Source organism: Eriocheir sinensis, unplaced genomic scaffold (assembly GCF_024679095.1).
Source record: "Eriocheir sinensis breed Jianghai 21 unplaced genomic scaffold, ASM2467909v1 Scaffold658, whole genome shotgun sequence".
Taxonomy (NCBI): Eukaryota; Metazoa; Arthropoda; class Malacostraca; order Decapoda; family Varunidae; genus Eriocheir; species Eriocheir sinensis.
Window position 1 is genome coordinate 105,001 of NW_026112007.1, and position 25,392 is coordinate 130,392.

At 43.3% G+C, this 25,392-nt stretch overlaps 1 long non-coding RNA gene and 1 pseudogene across 1 annotated transcript in view; both read left to right on the forward strand.

Moving 5' to 3' along the window:
• Positions 1-9,317, forward strand: part of LOC126993717 (uncharacterized) — a 32,229-nt gene extending 22,912 nt beyond the window's left edge. Inside the window, exon 3 of the long non-coding RNA XR_007748198.1 lies at positions 8,623-9,317. This is a non-coding gene — a long non-coding RNA (uncharacterized LOC126993717). The remainder of the gene's footprint in view (positions 1-8,622) is intronic.
• A 28-nt stretch (positions 9,318-9,345) lies between these two features.
• LOC126993718 (alpha-1,6-mannosyl-glycoprotein 2-beta-N-acetylglucosaminyltransferase-like) lies at positions 9,346-24,149 on the forward strand (annotated as a pseudogene).
• Positions 24,150-25,392: the final 1,243 nt, after the last annotated feature.

Genomic DNA, 25,392 nt, shown 5'->3' on the forward strand with positions numbered 1-25,392 from the left:
TCTCTCTCTCTCTGTGTGTGTGTGTGTGTGTGTGTGTGTGTGTGTGTGTGTGTGTGTGTGTGTGTGTGTGTTTTATTTTTCATGTCACACATAGTACACAGTAGTTCAAACACATAATTCACTCAATTCCTTTCCACAAAACTTCTATTTTAGAAATCGAAGCTAAAGTTAATGCTCACACTTCGGTTTTAAGTCGCATTGGAATCCCTGTACTATATAGATCGTGAAACTCCTACTGATATCGCTTCTTCTTTGATTCGATATATATTCCTGGACTGACAAAAAAAAATAGCTCTGCTGATATTGTTTTTCCTTGCTTTGGTATCTGTTCCTGGACTAGCAAATCTACTGCTTATATGGCTTTTTCCCCCATTCGGTATCTGGCCTGGTAAATCTCCTGCTGATATTGCATTTTCCTTGATTGCTCTTCTATCTTGAGTGTTTTATTTTTCAGTCGATCAAGATTCACTCACACGCTACATATTAAAGAAAAGAATAGTGCTGATCAGGTTTTATATTCACTTCCTCGATCTAAGTTCACTAATGAGACTTTCACCTGTATAATGCTGACCCTCGTATGCACACTGGCTTGCGACACACATGGAGGTAAGATGCCGAGCGAGTTGATATGCCATGAAGAGAAGGTGCATTGAGACGGCGAAGCTGGGAAAGGAAGGGGGGGAGGGAATACTGAGGGGGGGGAGGGAATACTAAGTCGAATCATGCACTGAATATAATACAGGAAAGTTGAGTAACTGTATGACGTGCGAGAGAGGTCGAAGGGGGCGATGAGGACGAACAATAGGCTGAAGTGAAGGAGAGGGAGTGAAGGGAAATGGAGATGAAAAAAAATGAAGGTGACATGATTCTTTGTGGTTGATTACTAAAGGAAAATGATACTTGTCTTATCTATGCAATTTTAAGAGGCGAGAATATTGTTTGTTTGCTTGTTTGTTTGTTTTTGTGTGTATATGAGAAAGTAGAGATGACTGAAAAACACAACAGAAACAGGAAGCTCTCTTGTCATTCGTGAACAGAATAACAAGAATATCCAAAATCACCCCATTCAAAACACACACACACACACACACATACACACACACGGCCCGGTAGCTCAGTGGACAGAGCATCTGCCTCACAACCAGAAGGACCGGGGTTCGATTCCCCGGCCGGGTGAAGATAAGTTGGGTTTATCTTCTTTCACGTGTAGCCCCTGTTAACCCAAAGATCGGTACTATAAATGAGCTCTGTGCTTAGGGGAACGGCTGGCTGTCTCGAGAGAGACCCACAGCAAACCAAGAGGTGAATTACACACGCACACACACAAAGAAAAAGACAAGGTAAATTAAAATACATATGATTTGAAGTTCTTAAAATTGTTAAAGTCGTGGGAAGGAGGAAAAACAGAAGAAGAAAAGCTTCTCCAGAGTTTAAAAGTGGAAGTTACGAGAGGGTAAAGATACGGACAACAGCCAGAGATTTGATTCCTGAAAAGTCTGACCCCTGAAAAAAAAGAAAAAAAAAACAGAAAATTTACGCAAAGTTTACTAGTGAAAGGAATGAGAGGGTAAAGATAGTGGAAACAGATTCTATTCATGAATCTCATGACACCTGGAATAAAAAAAAATGAAAAAAAATTACCATGAGAAAATTTACGCGGAGTCATTGAGGTGAATGTGAAAATGGATGTGGATGCAGGAAGAGTAACAGGAAGTGGAGTTTACTGAGCAGTGTGGAGGCGAGGTGGAGATGTGGTCCATTTGATATTTTGATCCTCTCCATTTCAAACCCTTTTCATCTATCACGATTTTGTCTGTCTCTATTACTGAGCAGTGGAGAGCGGGGCGATGTGGTCCATTTGACGGGTTGATTCTTCTCATTTTAACTTCCTTTCATATCTCAGTTTCATATATTTCTCTATTTTCTGGGAGTGGGGGTTGAAGAGAGACATATACATATATTCTCATTTTAACTTCCTTTTATATCTCAGTTTCACATTTTTTCTATTTTCTGGGAGTGGGGTTTGAAGAGAGACATATAGGCTACATATATTCTCATTTCAACTTCCTTTTATATCTCAGTTTCACATTTTTTCTATTTTCTGGGAGTGGGGGTTGAAGAGAGACATATATACACCCTAAAACATTTCTTACCCAGCTTTTTTATTGCTATGTTTCTTTCCACGGTATTCATTTCATTCTTATTTCTACATTTTTCTCTCTTTTTATTCATTTTGTCCGCTTTTAGTTCCTGAGTGTTTCTGATATATTCCTTTCCTCTTTGCTAATTATTTCTAAGAGGTAAACCATTTAGACATTTGTTTTCGTATAAGAGATCTGAGTAGTTAGCAGTTTTCTTTCACTCGTAACCTCCTGTCCTATTAGTTAAGTGTATGTTCGTCTGTGCATCTTCCTGCCTCCGACTTAAACTCCCCTCCCGAAATTGACCTCTCTTTTGGCCACTCTTTTAAACTCTTTTTTATAGTTTTTTTTTTCTTTTTTTCCCCTTGAGCTATTTCCTTCACTGTAAAAAAAAGATCCTTCAAATCTGACCGCCACTTCCTGCCGTCAACAGTTCCCTTTGTGGTTAAGTAATTTCGAGGCCACATCCGTTTTCGGCGCGCGGTCCGAATAATTATAATGTTGTGAAGATACAGACATTTTACATAACATTTAAAACAAACCAAACATCTAAGTATAAACAACTAGACATTCGATTAACATTCTTCACTCTTACCAGTAGCCTCTCTCTCTCGTCTCTAATGTTCTCTGCATAACATTTAAATAAAGAAAACTAAACATCTGTGAATAAACAACTTGACATTCACTTAACATTCTTCAGTTTTGTATCAGTAGTCAATATGTTCTCATCCCTCTCTCTGGTGTCTTTCATTCTCTACATAACACTTAAATTACGCAGACTAAACACCTAAGTAAATAACACGACATTCGATTTACATTCCTCACTCTTTTATCTGTAGTCCATCTTTCTCATCCCTCTCTGCTCTCACATTCTCTACATAGGTAAAATTAGCAGACTAAATATCTAAGTAAACAACTCGGCATTCGATTTACATGCTTCACTTTTGTATCAATAGTCAATCTCTTCTCATCCCTCTCATCTATTTAGCTCTACGTAGCATCTAAATAAAGATAAGTAAAAGTCTGTAAGTAAACAACCCGACATTCGATTTGCATTCTTTTCTCATTGCCAGTTCGTCTCTCACGTCGGTACTGTCAGAACCTTCCACCACTCACATCAACTACTTCCAAAGGCCGATAACAAGACTAATCGGGTTCTAATGAGTGCTTTGTTAGGTTCATGGTACAGAAGAAGGGTCACACTACCAGAAGGGTCATAATGCTATCCCTGGAAATGCCCCAAACTCCTGCCGAAGACTTGTCAAATATGAGTGATTGGGCGATGACATGTCTCATCCCCCGGCCTCTCCTTTTCCCTCCTTCGCACCTCATTAAGCGTTGTCTGGGCTACCCTCACAACCCTAATAGACACTGATGGATACACGAACGCAATCAATAAGGGCTTCATGCAGGCCCACACTCCCATCACGGCTAACACAAGGTCGCCCCTACGTATGCTCACTATAGGGCCGCCTTTTATAGTACAGTGTCACCCATTATCCTCACTCCAGGGCCAGTTGTTATGTTCCAGGGTCACCCATAATCCATAATACAGGGCTTCGTGATCCTTACTTCAGGGCCACTTTCATCGCCACCTACTATCCTTACTCCAGGGCCGGATGAATATATAATGCTCGGTACAGGGCCATCAAGTCAGTTGTTTTCTGATGTCACGTGAGATTGTCTTCGCCGAGTTGCCTTCTTTAGTGTGTTAATAACCGCCATTGTACTTAATCTCCGCCACCATCACCACTGTCGTTAATACCCATTCCACCTCTACCATGAATGCAATGATTGATAATGGAGGAGGGAAGGAAGGAAGAAGGGAGGGTGGGAGGGATGGAGGAAGGAAGGAAGGAAGAAGGGAGGGTGGGAGGGATGGAGGAAGGAAGGAAGGGAGGATGGGAGGACAGGAAGGAGGGAGGGGGGAAGTAAGGGATGGAAGGAAAGGAATGAAGGAGAGAGGGAGGGGGGAAGGAAGGGATGGGAGGAAATGAAAGAGGGAGAGAGGAAAGGAGGAAGGATAAATGATGGGAGGAGAGGAAGGGAGAGAGGTGGGAAGGAAACAAGGGGATGGGAGGAAAGGAAGGAGGGAGGGAGGGAGGAAGGGAGGGAAGGAAGAAGGGAGAGGGAGGGAGGAAGGGATGGGAGAAGCGGAGGAAACAAGGTGAAATATGCCAGTCACACCTCCATTCATTATAGATTCGTGACACACACACACACACACACACACACACACACACACACACACACACACACACACACACACACACACACAAAGCACAATGCACAACGTTTCACAATTTTCTCACGCGTGTAAGTGGAGCAAAAAAAAAAAAAAAAAAAATAGCATGTCATTCACTTATTTTTATCACTTTTCTCATTATTATTATTATTATTATTATTATTATTATTATTATTATTATTATTATTATTATTATTATTATTATTATTATTGTCGTTATCATCAAACCATCTTTATCAAACAAGTTACGTAGAAAAATGTTCGTAAAAAATGGCGATCGTTATTTGACCGATGATGCGACGACCCGATGCCGATAATTACGTTAATGGATTCACATATTCTCTCTCTCTCTCTCTCTCTCTCGTTTTTCATTTTTTTCTTTCTCTACTTATTCTTCTTTCGGTCTAAATTTCTTTTTCTTTTTTCCTTGATTCTCTCTCTCTCTCTCTCTCTCTCTCTCTCTCTCTCTCTCTCTCTCTCTCTCTAATACTCTGCAGATATAACGCCTTCATTTCGATTCTGTTTTCTTCTTGCTGCGACATTTCTCGAAACTTTCGAGCACCAAGACACTGACAAGCGATGTAGTGCTGAACGCTATTCATAAAACATCGTCAAAGTTATACGTGGGTAACTTTGTGCTATTTATTATTTCAGAAGTCCAAAACACGTACCCGCGGTGAGTGACATTTACAATTATTATTTTAAGAGAAGAAAATCCGGTTTTTTTTATTCCTACAGTGAAAAAAAGAACAGTAGCTACGATATTGTACTGAATTCTTACGGGAAAGATGACGGTTTTTTTTTGTCAATACTCGTGGAAAATACCCGCGGTGAGTTACATTTACAATTATTATTTTAAGAGAAGGAAATCCTGTTTTTTTTTTTTTTATTCCTACAGTGAAAAAAAGAACTGTAGCTACGATATTGCAAATAGTTAATTCTCACGGGAAAGATGACGTTTTTTTTTTTTTATGTCAATACTTAGTGGAAAATATAAACAACAAAAAAATAACGCGTCGTGGTAATAGATCTTGCACCTGACATAATGATAAAAAAATATTTATCTAGATTAAATTCATTCACGTAATTTTTGTATTTTTTTTTTCATGTCAAGTCATCACAGCATGTCGAGTCGGTGGTGCAAGAGACGAGACTTTCCTTAGAAGTCTGCAGTGGCTTCATCAAACACGTGTACCCAATTTACATTCCTCCCAATTTACATTCCTTTACTTATCAATTTATTTATTTATCCGCGCTAAGTCATCACACGAAGCAGAGACCGTAACTCAGCACACAAGCATGTCCTTAAAAAAGAAATGCACATTGGGTTTACAAAATATAAATATACTCTGTTATTTATGTATATATATTTTTATTTATTTATTTGTGCTTAGTCGCCACAAGAAGGTATTAATTTACTTACTTTATAACTTTATTAACTTATCAAAATATATATACTCCTTTGTTATTTATGTATATACTTATTTTTTTGTTTATTGGTGCTTAGTCACCACAGGAAGCTTGCAATTTACTTCTTTTATAACTTTATTCACTTATTTTTTACCTTGGCGCAACACAAAGGTTTCCATTAAGAAGTGCACATTGGCTTAACAAAAAATATATACTCTTGCTATTCTTGTATCTATCATTTTACATTTTTATTTGAAACTAGTCGCCACAGGGAGCTATCAATTTACTTTTTATAACTTTACTCACTTATTTTTACCTTGGCGCAGCACAAGGATTTCCTTTAAGAAGTGCACATTGACTTAACAAAAAAATATATACTCACGCTATTCATGCATCTATCATTTTACATATCTGTTTCAAACTAGTCGCCACAGAGAGCTATCAATTTGTATATTTATTAGCAGTGAGTCGCCACAGGAACCCTGACCGGTGACGCAACAGGCAAGCATTTCCTTTAATATGTGCATCGACTTAGAAAATATATATACTCAGTTATTTATGTAGTTTTCAAATTATTTAGTCACTCGCGCCAAGTCGACACAATAAGCCAGGCCGTGACGCAACAGGCAATATATATACTCCAAATTATATATATATATACTCCATTGTCATTCATTTTATTCATTTATTCGTGCTTTGTCGCTACAGGAAGCAATCAGTTTACTCATTTATTCGTGCCAAGTCGTCACAGGAAGCCCGGCAATGATGCAACCGACGTGTATTTCCCGCGCGTCCGTCATGCGAGGACTTCAGCGGCAGGAGCGGCGGTGTGTCCCTCCGCGGCGGCAGGCAGCAACGCCCCTAAACATGTGGCCACGCAGGCGGACAATACACATCCGGGACATATGTTTCATGCACAACGCGGCGCTACACACACACACACACACACACACACACACACACACACACACACACACACACACACACACACACACACATACATATCCTTCTCATCCTTTACATACCCTTTGTCTTTCTTCTGGTATGTAATATTCTCAACATCCTTCCTTCCTATCCCCCCCCCCCCCTCGTGAAGCTCAAGTGGAGACGTAGTCAAAGCATTAATAGTTCTCAGAGTGGCTTCCGAAGTGTTTGTTCCGGTGCCCCGCGCGTGCTGAAGTGACTGAAAGCATCGAGAGAGTGAAGTGTGCCTCGTGGCCGTAATTAGGACAAAAAAGGTGGAGTGGCCATGCTTTTTTGGGACCATCAGATCTGGCATGTAAAATATAGTACACGGCGAGCTTAAATCTCTCTCTCTCTCTCTCTCTCTCTCTCTCTCTCTCTCTCTCTCTCTCTCTCTCTCTCTCTCACACGTGTGTATAGGGGGGTAGGAGGGGGGGGGTATGTATAGGTATGTGTGTGTGTGTATTTCACTACCACGGCCTCATCCCGTGTTGGACTCGTAATCGCCAGCAGGTACCTTCCCAACATGAGCAAGTGCTCTTTATCATCGATCTATGGGTACTGCCAGGACCTCACACACCCCATCCCCCTTGCTCAAGGAGGGACAGTAACCACTCCTAGTCAACGGAAAGAATCCAACCTGGCGCCCTGTCAGACTGTGAAGTTTTCCAGCGAAGAGCTCGAACCAGTTGCGCCACGGTGTGTGTGCGTGTGTGTGTGTGTGTGTGTGTGTGTGTGTGTGTGTGTGTGACCTATTATTTATCGTCGCGTGACTCGTATACCTTTAGGTAAACACGTAAAAAAACATCACCATTATTATCATTATTATAAACAGAGGCAGCAACAGCAGCAACAGGTGTAGTAGTAGCAGTAGGATGAAATTTTTCTGAGCACACGATCACGCTACACAGTTTTCTGTCACGCGTTTCTTTAATTTAGTCATGAATGGCGAAGTGGGTGACGGCGGGAAAGTAGAATGAAACACGCGAATAGTAGTTGTAGCAGTAGTGGTAGTAGTAGTAGTATAGTAGTAGTAGTAGTAGTAGTAGTAGTAGTAGTAGTAGTAGTAGTAACTCATTCCAAAAAAAGCAAATCATATCACACGAGCAGAAAAAAGAGGAAGGAAGGAAGGGAGGATGAGAGGGAGACAAAGAAAGGGATCGAGGAAGAAAATGAGTAGGAGGAAGAGGAGGCGGAGGGAGGGGGGAGAGAGTGTGCAACCCCCCTCTTCTCCTCCTGTATTTTGCCACTCGCACCCGACACTTCACACGGGAGCGGCCTTGAGTCACGGGCTGAGTGGGTCGCGTTGTTTCGTTGTGATGGAATAGGTTTGAGCACACCGTCATGCTACACTGTTTCCTGTCAGGCGTTTGTTTTTCATTTGGCTGTGAGTGGCGAAGTGGTGACAACGTGAAACTAGACCTAGACATGCGATGGAGCAGTATTAGTATTAGTGGTAGTTTTTTACAGCATGGGAGGCAGCTCAAGGGCAAAAAGCAAAAACAAAAAAGTCCGCTACGCTACTCCCACAAAAGAGAGAAAAAAAGAGGCCAGAGGAGAGGTCAGTTTCGGGTGGAGAGGTGTCTAGATACTCTCCTGGTAGTAGTAGTAGTAGTAGTGGTAGTAGTAGTAGTAGTAGTAGTAGTGGTAGACAGGACAGGAATACGGGTGGGACGGAAGTTGGGTACCAAGCAATTATCAAACAAGCTAGGAACACAATCGCTATTAGAGAAGAAAAAACCCCGACAATCAACAAGTAAACACATGCTTCAATAATCGACTAAGCAAACACCGCTGCCCAGAACCATTTAAGATTCCTCTCTCTATACCTTCCACTAACACCACCCATTCCCTGCCTTCCAGAGCTAACCATGCGGATGCTGCGGACGCTAAAGAGGACACTAGCGGTGTTGGCGTTCGTCTGCATGACCTTGAAGATACAGCTGGAACTTCGACTGGTGAGAGAGGGAAGAAACATCGGAGGATACTCGCCCTGGTGGGGAAACGAGACCCTGGGGCACCTCCGCGCCTTCCCTAAGCTTGCCAGGAGACCAAACATCACCCTGAGTGTCTTACGAGCTACAACGAGTGATGGGATGGTGAACGTACTGCCGGGTTATGAGAATTTGACTCGTGCGCATGAACAAGAGGGAAAATCAGACCCAAAGACCTCCAATAGGAAGATACTGAGTGATGTGACGAATAAGACGAATCCTGCAGCGGGGAAAACTTCAGGGGCAGGGACGGGGGCGGGGACAGTCTCCAGGAACTCCGGCCTTATCGAACACACTGTCACGGCCGCAGAGTCTCCTAGCAACCACAAAACACGGGCGGGAATATTTGCTAAGCTCAGAATATACGATGGAGAGAACACCATCGATACGGAGGCTATTTATTCCTCGCAGAGAAGGGAGGTTGTCGGGGGGGAGGGGACGAATGCATCAGATGACAACACATCGATTGCTCAAAGTGATGGGAAGAAAGAGACAACGCGGAGAGAGAAGCCGCCGAACGTGATAATCCCGAAACATAAGAATGGTACTAGTGTTCCGAGGAGGGCGTTGCGCCCATGCCGAAGATTGACAGAGACCACCGCAGCCACTAGCACGTAAGGTCAAGTCATCGGCTTTATTAAGAGGAGTCTCCCATGACGTCGACAAGCACGAGGTGTCCTTGACGAAAGAGGAAATCGCGCAGATCAAGGAGGAACTGACGCAAGAGAATGAGCTGCAGACGGTGTATAATCAAGAACGCTTTGGTCCGGTTCTGAGGAATACGACGATTCTCCTTGTACAGGTGAGTTTGTACCGGAGTTTTCTTAATTGCCTGAGCTTCCATGGTGCGGAAGTGATGATGATGATGATGATTTCTGCTACTATTCATATTTCCTAGATATATTCCCGTTTGTAATCAGGAGTAACTTATCTGCACTTGCGGACATAACCTTTTTCCCTCTTCTACTTCACAAAAACCTAGTGGGTATCAATCTAAAGGTAACATGCACTACGTAGACAGTTATATAAAAAGATGAAATGAATAGAGAATGTTAACAACAAAAAAAATGAATATGATGGACAGGCAATTTTTTTAGCTGTCAAAACCTAACGTAGCCAACTAGTTATTTACAGACAAGCAACGTGTTCAGTAATTTCACAGCGAAATTTCCCACAACTGTATAACCACACACACACACACACACACACACACACACACACACACACACACACACACACACACAGCTGTCCTTGTAACCTACCCACAGAAATAAACTAGCCAACAATGTCCTCTATTGTTTCCTACCGTTATATGTGGCTACTGCAAGGATATAAATTTTCAGATATTTTGTTGCATTTCCGATTGCATATGTATAGCTGTACACATATGTATAGCTGTAGACATATCCACTGACAATTATAGCTGACAAATATAAGTTGTATATATGTATTGACAAATAAACTCAATCAGGCAATAATATTAATCAACCGGGCATTCAAAAAAGCAATTTATCATTTTGAACACGACTGCATTTCAAAATGTTCTCAATGCAGCAGCTGTGAAGAACTACTGTTGACAATGCATGGGAGACATTCAACATTCTCTCTCTCTCTCTCTCTCTCTCTTTCTTTCTCTCAGGTGCACAAAAGGCTTGAGAATCTTCGGTACCTGGTGGCGAGTCTGCGGGCCGTGCAGGGCATCAAGGAGGCGATGGTCGTCTTCAGTCACGACTTCTGGGACTCCGACATCAACGCCTTCGTCCGAAACATCACCGACTTCAGGGTGATGCAGATGTTCTTCCCGTTCTCCATCCAGCTGTACCCGCTCCTCTTCCCCGGCCGCGACCCCACCGACTGCTCTTGGAACACGAAGGCGTAAATACGATAAAGTTTAGGTCTTGTTAAGAATAGGCGTCATGGGGTATCGAAGCGGTTTCACGGGGGTGTCCGAAACAATTCTCAATAAAAAGAACGATTTCAGCACAATTTATTTTGTATTGGTGGTTAATATTACTGTAGTAGTAGTAGTAGTAGTAGTAGTAGTAGTAGTAGTTAGTAGTAGTAGTAGCAAATCAGTAGTATGGTAAAGATTCGTTTTCTTCCTCTAGTCTAAGTGTTCGATATCTCCCATAACATTTATTTCTTGTTCTCATGCAGGGAAGGGAAGGACAAGGCGTGTCTGAATGCCAACTGGCCGGACAGCTACGGACACTACCGCGAGGCTTCCTTCACGCAGATCAAACATCACTGGTGGTGGAAGATACATCGGTAAGACGAGACGAGACAAGATGGCAAGGCAAGGCGGGGGAAGGGCCGGGAGAATTAGGAGGGAAAGGACAAAACAATGATTGCATAAGAGGATACAACAAGTGTGAAGAAAGATTAAATATGTGAAGGCTTGGGAAAATAAAGGAAAAAAAAGAAAAGTTCATATGGAGGTCAAAACAAAGAGCGTGATGAAAGGATAAATATGAGAAAGTATGAGAAAATAAGGAGGAAAAGAATAAAAAATGAGTATAAGGGGATGAAACGAAATGTGTAATGAAAGAATGTGAAAAATAGTATAGGAAATCAGGGGCCTTGTCCGCCCTCGTATGGAGTATGCATCTCACGTGGGGGGCTCCACCACAGCTCTCTTGGACAGAGTGGAATCTAAGGCTCTTGGTCTCATCAGCTCTCCTCCTCTTACTGATAGTCTTATACCTCTTAAATTTCGCCGCCATGTTGCCTCTCTATCTTCTATCGATATTTTCATGCTGACTGCTCTTCTGAACTTGCTAACTGCATGCCTCCTCCCGCGGCCTCGGCACACACGACTTTCTACTCCAGCTCATCCCTTTACTGTCCAAATCCCTTACGCAAGAGTTAACCAGCATCTTCATGCACTCTTTCATCCCTCACGCTGGTAAACTTGGAACAATCTTCCTTCATCTGTATTTCCTCCTGCCTACGACTTGAACTTCTTTCAAGAGGAGGGTGTCAGGACACCCTCCTCCCGAAACTGACCTATCTTTCGGCCACTCCTCTAACTCCTTTTTTAGGAGCAGGAGAAGCGGGCTTTTTTAACAATTGTTGCCTTTTTTATGCCCTTGAACTGACTCTGTTGTAAATAAAAAAGAGTGTAACATGACATAAAAATTACACTTTACATAGCGAGGAGGAAAAAAGACTGCTTGAGCTATATAATCATGGCGCTGGAGGGAAAAAAGAGAAAGAAAAAAAAAAGTTGCGATTGATAAATTAACTTTTCTTATCAATCAATCTTCCCGTAGGGTGTTCGAGGGCCTGCGGGGTGACCCAGAACAACTACACCGGCCACGTGGTATTCCTGGAGGAGGACCACTACGTCTCCCCGACCTGCTGCACGTGTTCGGCCTCATGCAGCGCATCCGCTCGCCCTGCCTCTGCCCCTCCTGCAAAGTCTTCGCCCTCGAACTACAAACAAGATGAACCCGAACGTTTACAAGAACTACGTGAGTCGAGGAATTTGTTTGATTTTGTCCATTTTCTCCTCTTTTGGTTAATGGCTAGCCTACTCGAGAAACGTTCTTGAGTTTATGTTGTTCGTTCTAACGTTTCTTTTAGCCTTTTTTAGACATTTAGCTCAATCGAGAGGGAAAGAATATTGGGTCGTGTTCTCAGTATATTTTCTTTATTCATGGAGGCAGCGAAGGAGAGTGTTTGTATATTAATCTGTCGCCTTGTTAGTTATAGGTTACATAAGGGACATGACCATCTTGCATCTTTCAGGTATATTGATTTTCTTTGTTTGTCGAGAGGAAAGAACAGCAGGTGAATGTACGTATGGTAATTGGCTCTTTGTTTCTGGCTCGGCACGTCATGTAACTTGTAAGGCACGCTGGTATGTAGGCATCGTGTATATAGTGATGTGTGGAATATATGGCAGCCATTGCACCATTCATTCCATACATCTCTAAATCAACGTTGCCTCCTACTATTTTTTTGCTGATTTCCGACCAAAAAACTGCCTCCTCGACCCCTTCATATATAGTTATCGTTAAAATGGTTCAGAACATAAGAACATAAGAACGAAGGAGTCTGCAAGAGGCCGGTAGGCCTACACAAGGCAGCTCCTTTGACCCTAAGCTCCCGTGTATCTAACCCCACCTAATATCGGTGTCCATGAATTTATCTAATCTATTTTTTAATGTGACAATTGTATTGGCACTCACCACATGACTGCTAAGCCTATTCCACTCATCCACCACCCTGTTAGTAAACCAATTTTTGCCTATGTCCCTGTTGAATCTGAATTTATCCAGTTTAAACCCATTACTTCGTGTCCTACCCGGTTCTCTTACCAACAAAACCTTATGAATATCTCCCTTATTAAAGCCCTTTATCCATTTATAAACCTCGATCATGTCTCCACGCACCCTTCGCCTTTCTAGAGAATGCAAGTTTAACTGTTTGAGTCTTTCCTCGCATGGCAAGTTTCTCAACCCCTGAATCATCTTAGTCATCCTCCTCTGCACCGATTCTAACATTTTGATATCCATTCTATAGTAAGGTGACCAGAACTGAACCGCATAGTCAAGATGAGGTCTAGCTAATGCTAAATATAGTTTGAGGAAGACTTTGGAGCTTCTGTTGCTTACGCTCCTTGAAATAAATCCCAGTACCCTATTTGCTCGATTTCTAGCTTGAATGTATTGTGCCCTTGGACGGAGATCAGAGCTCACTAAGACCCCTAAATCTCTCTCGCACCCAGACCTGCTTATGAGAGTGTCATTTAAGCAATAGTTACGAGAAGGGTTGTTCCTACCTACACTCAGAATACTGCACTTCCCTACATTGAACTCCATCTGCCATTTATCCGCCGTCATACAGTTTTTGCAGCTGAGACAGCTCAAGGCGCAAAAAAAAAAAAAAAAAAAAAAAAAAAGGCCTGCTACCACTGCTCCTGAACAGAGGTCAAAGGAGTGTCCAAATCATAGGTCAATTTCGGGAGGAGAGGTGTCCTGATACCCTCCTCTTGAAAGAGTTCAAGTCGTAGGCAGGAGGAAATACAGATGAAGGAAGATTGTTCCAGAATTTACCAGCGTGAGGGATGAAAGAGTGAAGATGCTGGTTAACTCTTGCATAAGGGGTTTGGACAGTATAGGGATGAGCATGAGTAGAAAGTCGTGTGCAGCGGGGCCGCGGGAGGAGGGGAGGCATGCAGTTAACAAGTTAAGAGCAGTGAGCATGAAAATATCGATAGAAGATAGAGAGGTAATATGGCGGCGGAATTTGAGAAATAGAAGACTATCAGTATGAGGAGGAGAGCTGATAAGACGAAGAGCCTTTGATTCCACTCTGTCAAGGAGAGGTGTGTGAGTGGACCCCCCCCACACACACACACATGAGATGCATACTCCATACGAGGGCGGACAAGGCCCCTGTAAATGGACAGCAACTGTGCGGGGGAGAAGAACTGGCCGAGACGGAGACGGTGTTTAGTTGATCCTGGAGAATACTAGCGTCCTGGTCCGACTCAATTACTCTACCGATCTTGGTATTATCTGCAAACTTACTGATATCACTACTAGTTCCTGTATATAAGTCATAATAATAAACAAAAGTGGACCTAATATCGAACCTTGTGGGACCCCACTCGTAACACATCTCCAGTCAGATCTTTTACCATTGATTTGTTGGTGTTTTTTTGCAATAGCTATGGCTCAGAAACTGGTAAATACGAGGCTCTGAGTACGATAATCTGGCAACGGTGATTTCTATATACACGATATCCACATAACAGTGTCTTACATCTTCCAACCTTACAACTTCCGCGTCTCCCTCGCCAGGTGGAGCGCGGCGACTGGTGGGTGACGAAGTACAACCTAGGTTTCGCCATGGACGCGGCAGTGTGGAGGCACCTCGCGCTCTGCAAAGTTAAGTTCTGCAACTTCGACGACTACAACTGGGACTGGACGCTCAACAACATGGCCCAAACCTGTTTCTCCCACCGCGTCTCCATGCTGGCCATCAGGCTGAGCCGCGTCCTGCACGTGGGCACCTGGTAAGGCACACACACACACACACACACGAAAACTAACAAACTTTCTTCTTCGTTTAACGTCCTTATAATAAAAAAAACAATCTAACAAAAGCAACTTTACATGCACTCAAGCAATCATCAATTCAAGGCAAACAAACAACGCACGAAAAACTCACTTGTTAACACCCATACACTCCTTTACACTATTACATTTCCCTCTTTATATGCCTAGTACGTACATGATTTCTGCTGCCTGCTCTTCTATGTTTCCTCCACCTGCCACTGACCCCTGTCCATCCTCCCCTGCAGCGGCACCCACGTACGGAAGAAAGTCTGCGATGTCAGAGGGGAGGTTCGCACTGCCGTGACGCGCCTCTCCTCCAGCAAGGAGTGGCTCTTCCCCAGTGCTGTGGTGATGCAGGGCTCGTGGAAGAACTCAGGGAAACCCAAGAAGGGGAACGGGGGATGGGGGGACCACAGGACAGGAGTTGTGCTCGCCATCGGGGAACAACACAGCCAACGGGTCGACCTTGCGCGGCTGCAGTCCTCACCTCCTCTAGCCCCCCCTCCGCCCGCCCCCTCTCTTGTAACTTATCAACACGTTCCTTCACCTCGTGTTCTGTCACTCATTCGCACATTTTGCTTTCCTTCTTCTAATGAGGTGTTTCTGTTCTGTGCTTTGTTATATTTATATATATTTTTTTCACTGCAGAATCTCTCCCTACTTAAGAATATTCATATCAGGTTGTGTACGTATGTCTATAATTCCTGTTTGTGATATTATTTTGTTTGTGAACGTATATCCATAAGCATGAAATATATAGTGTGTGTATTGGTCTGTACGTAATGCATGATATATTTAACTGTGCGTCTGTATGTGTGTGTGTGTGTGTGTCGTCAACGATTATTAGTACAACTAGAGTGATCCATGGCCAGATCATCCCAACGTCACTACCCACGAATAGATGAACCGTATTTTTATCAGACTATGAAGCCACCACCATGCACTGTGCCAAGTCGTCACGTGAACCAAATATATTTTACTTGCCATCGTCCATGTTTCTTTTCCCAACCTTTTTTTTTTATATATAAACTAACCATTTTTTTTAAAGCATAGGAGACAGCATAAGGGCACAAGAAAAGGAAACAATAATAAAAAAGCCCGCAAATTGCACTATCCACGAATGCTTACAAGACGCCATAGCTACAAATTCTACTTTTTTTTCTAATTAGCAAGCTTTACAACTGCTAAATTCATAAACCCGACTACTGACAACCATGCAATACACGACCCAAACCTCAGCTTGACAAATGTAGACACTCTTATCCCATGCAAGCTTAGGTGAATGTTGCAGTGTTAACGACTTTATCAGAACACGAAACACGCTTAGACGTATATATGCAGCTTGTAAGAATGTGGCAATACTTACGACTTTAATAGTAACCTAACCTAACCTTCACGGGAGAAACCTTGAATATATACACTCAAGCTTATATGAATGTGGCAATACTTACGACTTAAATAATAACCTAAACCTAACCTAACCTAACCTTCACGAGAGAAAACTTGACGAATATATACACTCAAGCTTTTATGAGTGTGGCAATACTTATGACTTTAATAGTAACCTAACCTAACCTTCACGAGAGAAACCTTGAATATGTACACTCAAGCTTATATGAATGTGGCAATACTTACGACTTAAATAATAACCTAACCTAAACCTAACCTAACCTAACCTAACCTTCACGAGAGAAACCTTGACGAATATATACACTCAAGCTTTTATGAATGTGGCAATACTTATGACTTTAATAGTAACCTAACCTAACCTAACCTTCACGAGAGAAACCTTGAATATATACACTCAAGCTTATATGAATGTGGCAATACTTACGACTTAAATAATAACCTAACCTAAACCTAACCTTCACGAGAGAAACCTTGACGAATATATACACTCAAGCTTTTATGAATGTGGCAATACTTACGACTTTAATAGTAACTTAACCTAACCTAACCTAACCTTCAGGAGAGAAACCTTGACGAATATATACTGTACACTCAAGGCTTTATGAATGTGGCAATACTTATGACTTTAGTTCAAACCTAACCTAACCTACACAAAACACCTTCACGAATATGTACACTTAAAAGCTTATATGAATGTATGGCAATATTTCACGATTTTCTTATTTGTTCACAGAGACACTGATTGACCGCTCATACTTTACTGGATGCCTTCTTGAACATATCCAGTATGGAGGAAGTTCAGACTCAAAAAATACTTGATATTTTTTTATCTGTACACCAAAGACGCCACTCAGGGTCTGCACCAGTTCATATGCATCATTTCCAATTGTAGGACCTCATACCAGAAAAAGGGGAATATTGAGTCACCGTATGAAAATCTAATATTAATAAAGCTGTGGAGATTGTTAAAGTTTCTATATTTTGATTAGTTATTTTTTGAGCAGGTTGACTAGCTATTCTGAAGTAATGAAACACGTGGTGCAGTGGTGGTGGTGAGGCAGGGCAGCAGTGGTGGGGAGTGGTGATTGGGGGCAGCCTGGTGGTGGTGGTGAGGCGGTGGTAGCGGTGGTGGTGGGGGCCTACGCTTGGTGGTGGGTGGAGGCTGATTACAGCAGTGAGTGAGTGAGGCAGTGCAAGCGGTGGTGGTGAGGGGGGCGGTGCAGTGGTGGTGGTAAGCAGTGGTGGTGAGGGGTGGGCAGTGCAGCAGGTGGTGGTGAGGGGGTACTGGCACGCGGAGGTGGGGCATGGTGGTGGTGAGGGGCAGCTATGCAGGAGGTGGGCAGTGAGGTGGTGGGGGCAGGAAGCAGCAGCTGGTTGGTGGTGGTGGTGAGTGGAGGCAGACTGCAGGCGGTGGTGGTGAGGCAGTGCAGCGGGGTGGTGCAGGAGGTGGTGCAGTTGTGGTGGTGGTGAGGGGGACGGTGGTGCAGCGGTGGTGGTGAGGGGGGTGCAGTGGTAGCAGAGTGAAGTCTGCAGCGGTGGTGGTGAGGGGGCAGCTGGCAGTGGTAGTGAGTGGGGGCACAGGACAAAGTGGTGAGGGGGTGGCATGGCAGGAGGTAGAGTAAGAAGGTGGTGGTGAGGGCAGCAAGCAGCGGTGGTGGTGAGGGGGCGGCTATGGTAGTAGAGGTAGTGAGGGGGGCATGGTGGTGAGTAAAGGCGCAGTTGGCAGGGTGAGGGGGGCGCAGTGGTGAGGAAGGGCGTGAGGGGGCAGCACAGCAGTGGTAGTGAGGGGGGGCGCAGCGGGGCATGGTGGTATGATAGGTTAAAGAAGAAAGAAGGAACAATAAAACAAAGAAGAGGAGGAGGAAGGGAAGAAAGCTGAAGAGAGAGAGAAGGGAAGGATGTGAGGGAGGGAGGATGTGGGAGGAGGCGAGAGAGGGAGAGGGAGAGAGAGGAGCGGATAGAACGTAAGGAAAGAGAGGAAGGAGGAGGAAAGGAAGCGAAGGAAGAGGAAACTAAAAGGAGGAGAGAAACAAGAACACAAACAAGGAAGAAAACAAAATGAATATACGTATGAGAGAGAGAGAGAGAGAGAGAGAGAGAGAGAGAGAGAGAGAGAGAGAGAGAGAGAGAGAGAGAGAGAGAGGGGAGACAGACAGACAGACAGCGACAGACACAGACAGAGAGAGAGAGAGAGAGAGAGAGAGAGAGAGAGAGAGAGAGAGAAAAGAGAGAGAGAGAGAGAGTACGCACACAGTCCTCCTAAGCCCGTGATTCCCAAGCAGGGGTCCAGAGAGGTTGTAATCATTTTTTACTTCATCCCAATACCATAGATACATTCAAGAAGAGGTTAGATAAAGCCATGGATGGTGAGGTAAGGTGGGGTTGAGTGTACAGGAGCTGCCTTGTATAGGCCAACCGGCCTCTTGCAGACTCCTTACGTTCTCTATGTTCTTATGCTCTTATACACTGGAATTGGGAGACACATGGCTCGTGGAATAATCCTCATACTACTGTACACAACCCTTAACACTGAATGCTTTAGGAGTGCCAGTATTGTTTCTGCACTCGCTGACGGTGCCAGGTGTAAAGTCATACTCACGGCCTCGGCGTGACACACTTTGGCCCCTGGGATGGTCGTGAGCGGGCTCCAGGTATTCCTCTGCCCTCACCTGTTTCGTTGCAGGGGGGTCCACAGGGTGAAAGAGTGACTGGAGAAGCGGAACGGGACACACACGGCTTTTCAGAAACCGCTGACCCAAGCAGTGTCTCGAGTGTTTTTCCTTTCGTGACTTCCTTCCAAGTATTTTCTGTGAAGTCAACGGTGAAGAAAAGAGGAAAGGACAACCCGCTTCATCGTGTCTGCACGGGAAGGAGACTACGACAACTTCCTTCACTCAGCGTTCTTCTATGTAATCTTCTGTCCGTGATGTATTCACTAATTAATAATCTTAAGGGGGAGTCTAAATCAGGTTCACTTTGCTTACACTGGGGATTTTATTTTTCTTGTTTTGCATTATTTTCGAAATAATACAGTGGTCTTTTATTTTTCCTTCTTTTTTTCTTTCTTTCTTCTCTGATCCTAATCTGTCTCCGTTCCGTAAACACACACACACACACACACACACACACACACACACACACACACACACACACACACACACACACACACACACACACACACACACACACACACACACACACACACACACACACACACACACACTCACACACACACACCAATTTAATCTTTCCCCGCGATATCCTGGAGCGCGTATCTCTAAGGTCCTGTAAGACAATGTTTCCTGGAGCCTAACACAGGAAAGGGAGACACAACCAACGTTCTTTGGCCCTAAGGTTCGTTTGATCCAGGTGTGATCGTCTCCGTTCATGCAATCAAATATTTCGAGAATCGAGCACAAGAAGGAGAGTTTCAACACGTCATTTCAAGCATCTACGTTCATTTCATCCAGTACTTGATGCTCCATTGTTCATGTCATCCAAAGTTTCAGAGAACTGACCCGAGGAAGACGAGAAGAGAATTCACGTTCATTTTAAAGTGACACAAAATCTCCTTCCGGCGCTTTCTTCCTCCTTCTATTAAAACAAAACAAGTAAACAAAGAGGGAGTCTAAATCACGGTGACATTTTATATGATGGGAACAGTTGTTTGCGTGCGGCGCACTTCTTGGAAACATCATATACTGGTCCATTTTTTTTCCTTCTTTCTCTTTGTTCTGGTAATCCTGTGTCCCTTTCCTGCACACCCACAAACACACACACGCACACACACACAGCAGACGACTCTCGCCCCTTATTGTCACCTCCACTATCAGCAGTCGCTTTCCTTTAATTCTCCTAAGACAGTTTTAGCTCCGGTTGAAACATGTCGTACCTTTTTATACAGGGGTGTTGACGCCACCCTACTCTGTAAACCAGGGGCTCCCACCCTGGGGCGCATGTAGCCCCAGTGGTACATTTGCACTTTTCAGGGGAAACATTGGTCCTGAGAGAATAAACCACTACTGTACAATGCATGGTGTTGTAATCTGCATTCATATTGCACAATGTCTGTTTTCTTCAATTTCCTCATTTTAGTAAGCAAAACTGTTATTTAACTTACATTATATCATCAGTCTTCACCATACCAGATTTCTGTTATAAAATAATATCAAAACATTACAATTCTCCTCATTTTAGTAAGCAAACTGTTATATTTAACTTACATTATATCATCGAAGATCTTCACATACAGATTTCATTATAAATAATATCAAAACATTTACAATTTCATCGTTTTTTCCCTAAACTTTTAGGAATTTTACGATTGAACCTATATAAAAATGCCAAAGGGTACAGAGGAACAAAAGGTTGGAACCCCTGCTGTATAAACTCTCCGGACATTGTGGCATTTTACATGTTTGAGGAGCTCTTTCCTGGGAGTTTGGGGGCATTTCAGGGGTAGTTTCACGGAAGGCCTTTCAGCATTTGACCCTTCTTCAAAGTAAGTGAAACCTAAAAAACACTCATTAGAACTCCTCTGATCTTCTTTTGGCCTCTGGAAATAGTTGATGATAAGGGTGGAGGCGTCTGACGGTACCGACTTTAGAGATGCACCGACGCCCGCATCCGTGTCCTCACTAGGAACCAAAAAGGATGTGGCGGGGAATACAGGAAATAAAACAAAGCACAAAGTGAGCTCCCTGCTGGACTTGGCCCGTACCCTAAATGTATCCTGGCCTCAAGTGCGCCTGTTTGAAACGCCTCTCGTAGAAGTAGTCCCGGGTTTTCATGGACTGCTTGGTGATCCTGGTGATAGTTTCTCCTGATGTCTGTAACCTCCGGCGGGAACACCACCAGGCAAACCCTATGTCATTTGTTTTCTGTGGCCTTGGGAAAACAAAGTCAAGGGGTCCGATACGTTTATGAATACTGAACTTTAGAGTTACACAGCTTGTCTTATTCCTTGTCGCCAATATTGCCCTCTTCCTTCTCCTCCTCCCCTAACCTCCCTCCCTGGTGGTGACGGTGGGCGTGGTGGTGGTAGTGATATGAGTGGTGACAGTGGTGACGGTGCTGATTTGGTGGTGGTGGTGGTGGTGGTGATGGTTCTTATCAGTCAGAAGCAGCGATAAGGTTATCGTGTTTACATAAAACGGCACCGGATGATCCAACTCCTGCCTCTCTTTGTGTGTCTGGTCACCTCGCATCTCAAACTGTGCTCCGATTCTCCTAAGTGGACTGACCGACTTGTTATTGTTTCTGCCTCCATGTTCACGAGGGTCCTTCAGGTATCCTCGCCCGCCCTGACTCCCATCTCCCCGATAGCCTCTAGATCATATCCTTTTTGTAATACTGACCGACTTGTTATTGTTTGCCTCCATGTTCACGAGGGTCGCTTCAGTGTATCGCCCTCATACATCTATCCCTCTCTGATAGCCTCTAAGATCACTTATCCTTTTTTGTACTGACCGACTTGTTATTATTTCTGCCTCCACATGTTCAAGAGGTCCTTCAGTATTCCTCGCCCGCCTATGCCTCTCCCGATAGCCTCTAGATCATATCCTTTTTGTACTGACCGACTTGTTATTAAGTTTCTTGCCTCCATGTTCACGAGGGTCCTTCAGTATCCTCGCCTATAACCTCGTCCTCTCCCCGATAGCCCTCTAGATCCATATCCTTTTTGGTGCTGACCGACTTGTTATTGTTCTTGCCTCCATGTTCACGAGAGTCCTTCAGTATCCTCAGCCTCAGCCCGCCTGACCCTCTCGATAGCCTTCGAGATCATGTCCTTTTACTGCCCAACCGACTTGTTAGTGTTTCTGCCACTCCATGTTCACGAGGGTCCTTCTGAGGTATCCTCGCCCTGTCCCTCTCCCCTGATAGCCTCCTAGATCATAATCCTTTTTGTACCTGACCGACTTGTTATTGTTTCTTGCCTCCGGCATGTTCACGAGGTCCTTCTGGCATATCCTCAGTTATCGCCCGTCCCTCTCCCCGATAGCCTCTAGATCATATCCTTTTGTACTGACCGACGTGTTGACTGTTGCCTCCATGTTCATTGAGGTCCTTGGTATATATTACCTGCCCGTCCTCTCCCCGATAGGCCCTCTAGATCATATCCTTTTTGTACCGACCGACTTGTTGTTTCTGCCTCCATAAGTTTACGAGGGGATCCTTCAATGCATCCTCCCTGTACTTGTCCCTCTCCCCATTAGCCTCTAGATCGCTAATCCTTTTGAATGACCGATTCTGTTGTTTCGCCTCCTGTTCACGAGGGTCCTTGGTATCCTCGCCCGCATATCCCTCTCCCCATTAGCCTCTAGATCATATCCTTTTGTACTGACCGACTTGTTGTGTTTCTGCTTGCACTCCATGTTCAAGGGTCATGTTCTGTCCTCGCCCACCTGTCCCTCTCCCCGATGAGCTCTAGGATCTTCATCCTTTTTCTCCGTCTGTGGTTCTGTCACCATACCAAACCCTGCTCCGATCCTTCTCATTAAAGAACATTAAATCAGGAAGGCTGGATAGGAAAGGTGACGGAGGAGGGAATCCTGGTCTAGAGTTCACTTCTCCCAGGCATAACCGAGTTGAGCCAAACCACCACCACCACCACCATGTGTGCTATTATTTTTATTATTACTATTATTATTATTATTATTATTATTACTATTATTATTATTATTACTATTATTATTATTATTATTATTATTATTTTTATAATTGCTATTATTACTGTATTATTATTATTATTATTATTATTATTATTATTATTATTATTATTATTATTATTATTATTATTATCATTATTATTATTATTATTATTATTATTATTATTATTATTATTATTATTATTATTATTATTATTATTATTATTATTATTATTATTATTATTATTATTGTTATTATTATTATTATCATTATTATCGTTTTTGTTGTTGTTGTTGTTGTTGTTGTTGTTTTTGTTGTTGTTGTTGTTGTTTTATCAAGAGTAATTTTTGGAGGCTAATTCAGGTTACGTTCGCCTTGCCTGAGAGAGAGAGAGAGAATGTTGTTGATATTGTTGTTGTTGTTGTTGTTGTTGTTGTTGTTGTAGATTTCATTATGCGCTTTGGTTGGAGGAAAAATGCGCTTTCGTGACTTTTTTATGGGTGTCTGCGCTTTGGAACCACCCCCTCGCGGTTGAGTATCGCAACACTGCGCTTTAGTACCGCGTTGCGCTTTCGCACCCACCCTCAGATTTGATGTGTTGCGACCTGCACTTCAGTATCGTTTTGTCGAGGTTCCAGCTACTATTTTCAGCGAGCCAATCACAAGCCGAGAAATTGTTGCAGCGCTGTTCCTGCCACGCGGTGGCCGCCATTACGCCTTCTTCATGCATATCTTCAGCAGTAAAAACTATGGTAAGTCACCCATAATTACTGTATTCGTATTGATATAATGAATATGAACTCATAGGAGATGGTAAAGGTAAAGTGGGTGCATACGCAGTTGCTGCGCATAGCTGCGGTGCCCATCTACGTCCCATTAGCACTTGGAGCATGTGGTGGGTAAGAACCCGCTATCACGGGACACAGGGCTGGTATGACATCCGGGATATCCACAGTTTACCTTCCCCAGGTTTCCCCAGGTACCCATTTATCGACCAACCCGAAAGGGATGATGAACAGCTGGGTGGGCTGTGCGCCGACTGCCCAGGCCGGGATTCGAACCCGGGCCCGCATATTCGTAGCCAGACATGCTGACCACTGCACCACGGAGGCGCTTGGAGATGAACATGACGATAATTCAGGATTTAGATTGTCGGTTAGCTCCAATGAACGTCATTGTTATGAATAAGCCACCGCATGTCACGCTTCCCCTGCAGGCATTCTTTCATAATAGTAAAACCAACGCAACCACACAGGAGATGGACATGTAGAGAATATAAATGTTGGTTCCCGACAGTCATTTGTACCGTCCACGCCACTCAAGTATCACAGCATTCTACCTTAGTTTCCTAGCTCTATGGGCTTGTAGGTAGCTCCACAACCTTGTTAAGGCATTTCACGCTAGTATGTAGAAGTTAATTGTTTTAAAATAGGGTAGCACCAATGTGCAGGTATTCCAGTCCATTATTAGTAGGGTCAATTAGTAGCGTTAAGGGATATGACTGAACTATGTACCTTATGCAGAAATAATTATATGGCCTGAGTTTATTAGGAGTAATACTTGAAGTGTGTAGTCACTGTAGTGATTAAAAGGAAATTGTTAAATTGATAACAAGGAAGGAAGGCAGGAGGAAGATGTGTTAGGGGTTAGTCTTGGAAATGGTAAAGGAATATAGAGCTGATTTGAAGAATGAGATAAACTCCATAGCAACAACCTGATCAGGCAGGAATTCTCCAGACTGATAGACCTAAGTGAGTTTGAGCAACCTTGTACCTGTGTTCAGTGTTTCATGGCCCCTATAATTTTACTATGCCTGGTGCCCACACAAATCACAATTAAATAAATAAACAACTGTCCTCTCCATGGTGTCCCTTTATTATAACCAATGCCACTGCCCATCTAGCTCTATGTCCCACAGTGTGTGAAGACAGCCTTTATAAACAGTTTAAAAGGTATAGATAGATAAGTTCGTTCACTTATGTTCCCCTCCTAAAACCCCACTTATCCAACAGGGAGCTTCTTAGTGATAGAGAGGAAACAGTTATGAAGTAGTGGGTCAAGGGAAGGAGCCCCTCCCTTGTATGTAATAGCTCATTTTACTGTAGATGGATAACAAATTTTATAGGGGTTGTGCTATTCTACAATTAATTATAGTTCAGGTTTGGTTTCATCTTTTGTGTTGTGTTTTATGTCATATTAATTCCTTCTTTATTTACAGGTTACTGGGACAAACAGCTTGACTGATTTGTTGACCAAGACTGTTGTAGTTTGGGCTTTGTTCAACCATAAACAAAGGATGGCTGAACAACTATGTCCCTGGATCTTTCAACTAAACCTCTTTCAGGTTTAGCCATGAAACTCCTAAAGTGCACCTTATAACATGCCGAAGACTGTTATAAAGGTGAGTATGATTTTGCATTATTGTCTTAGTACATTCTACACAAATATTTTTTTATACTAAAAGTCTATTTCCACTCAAACTATCTGATGCCTCAGAAGATACTCATAAGAAT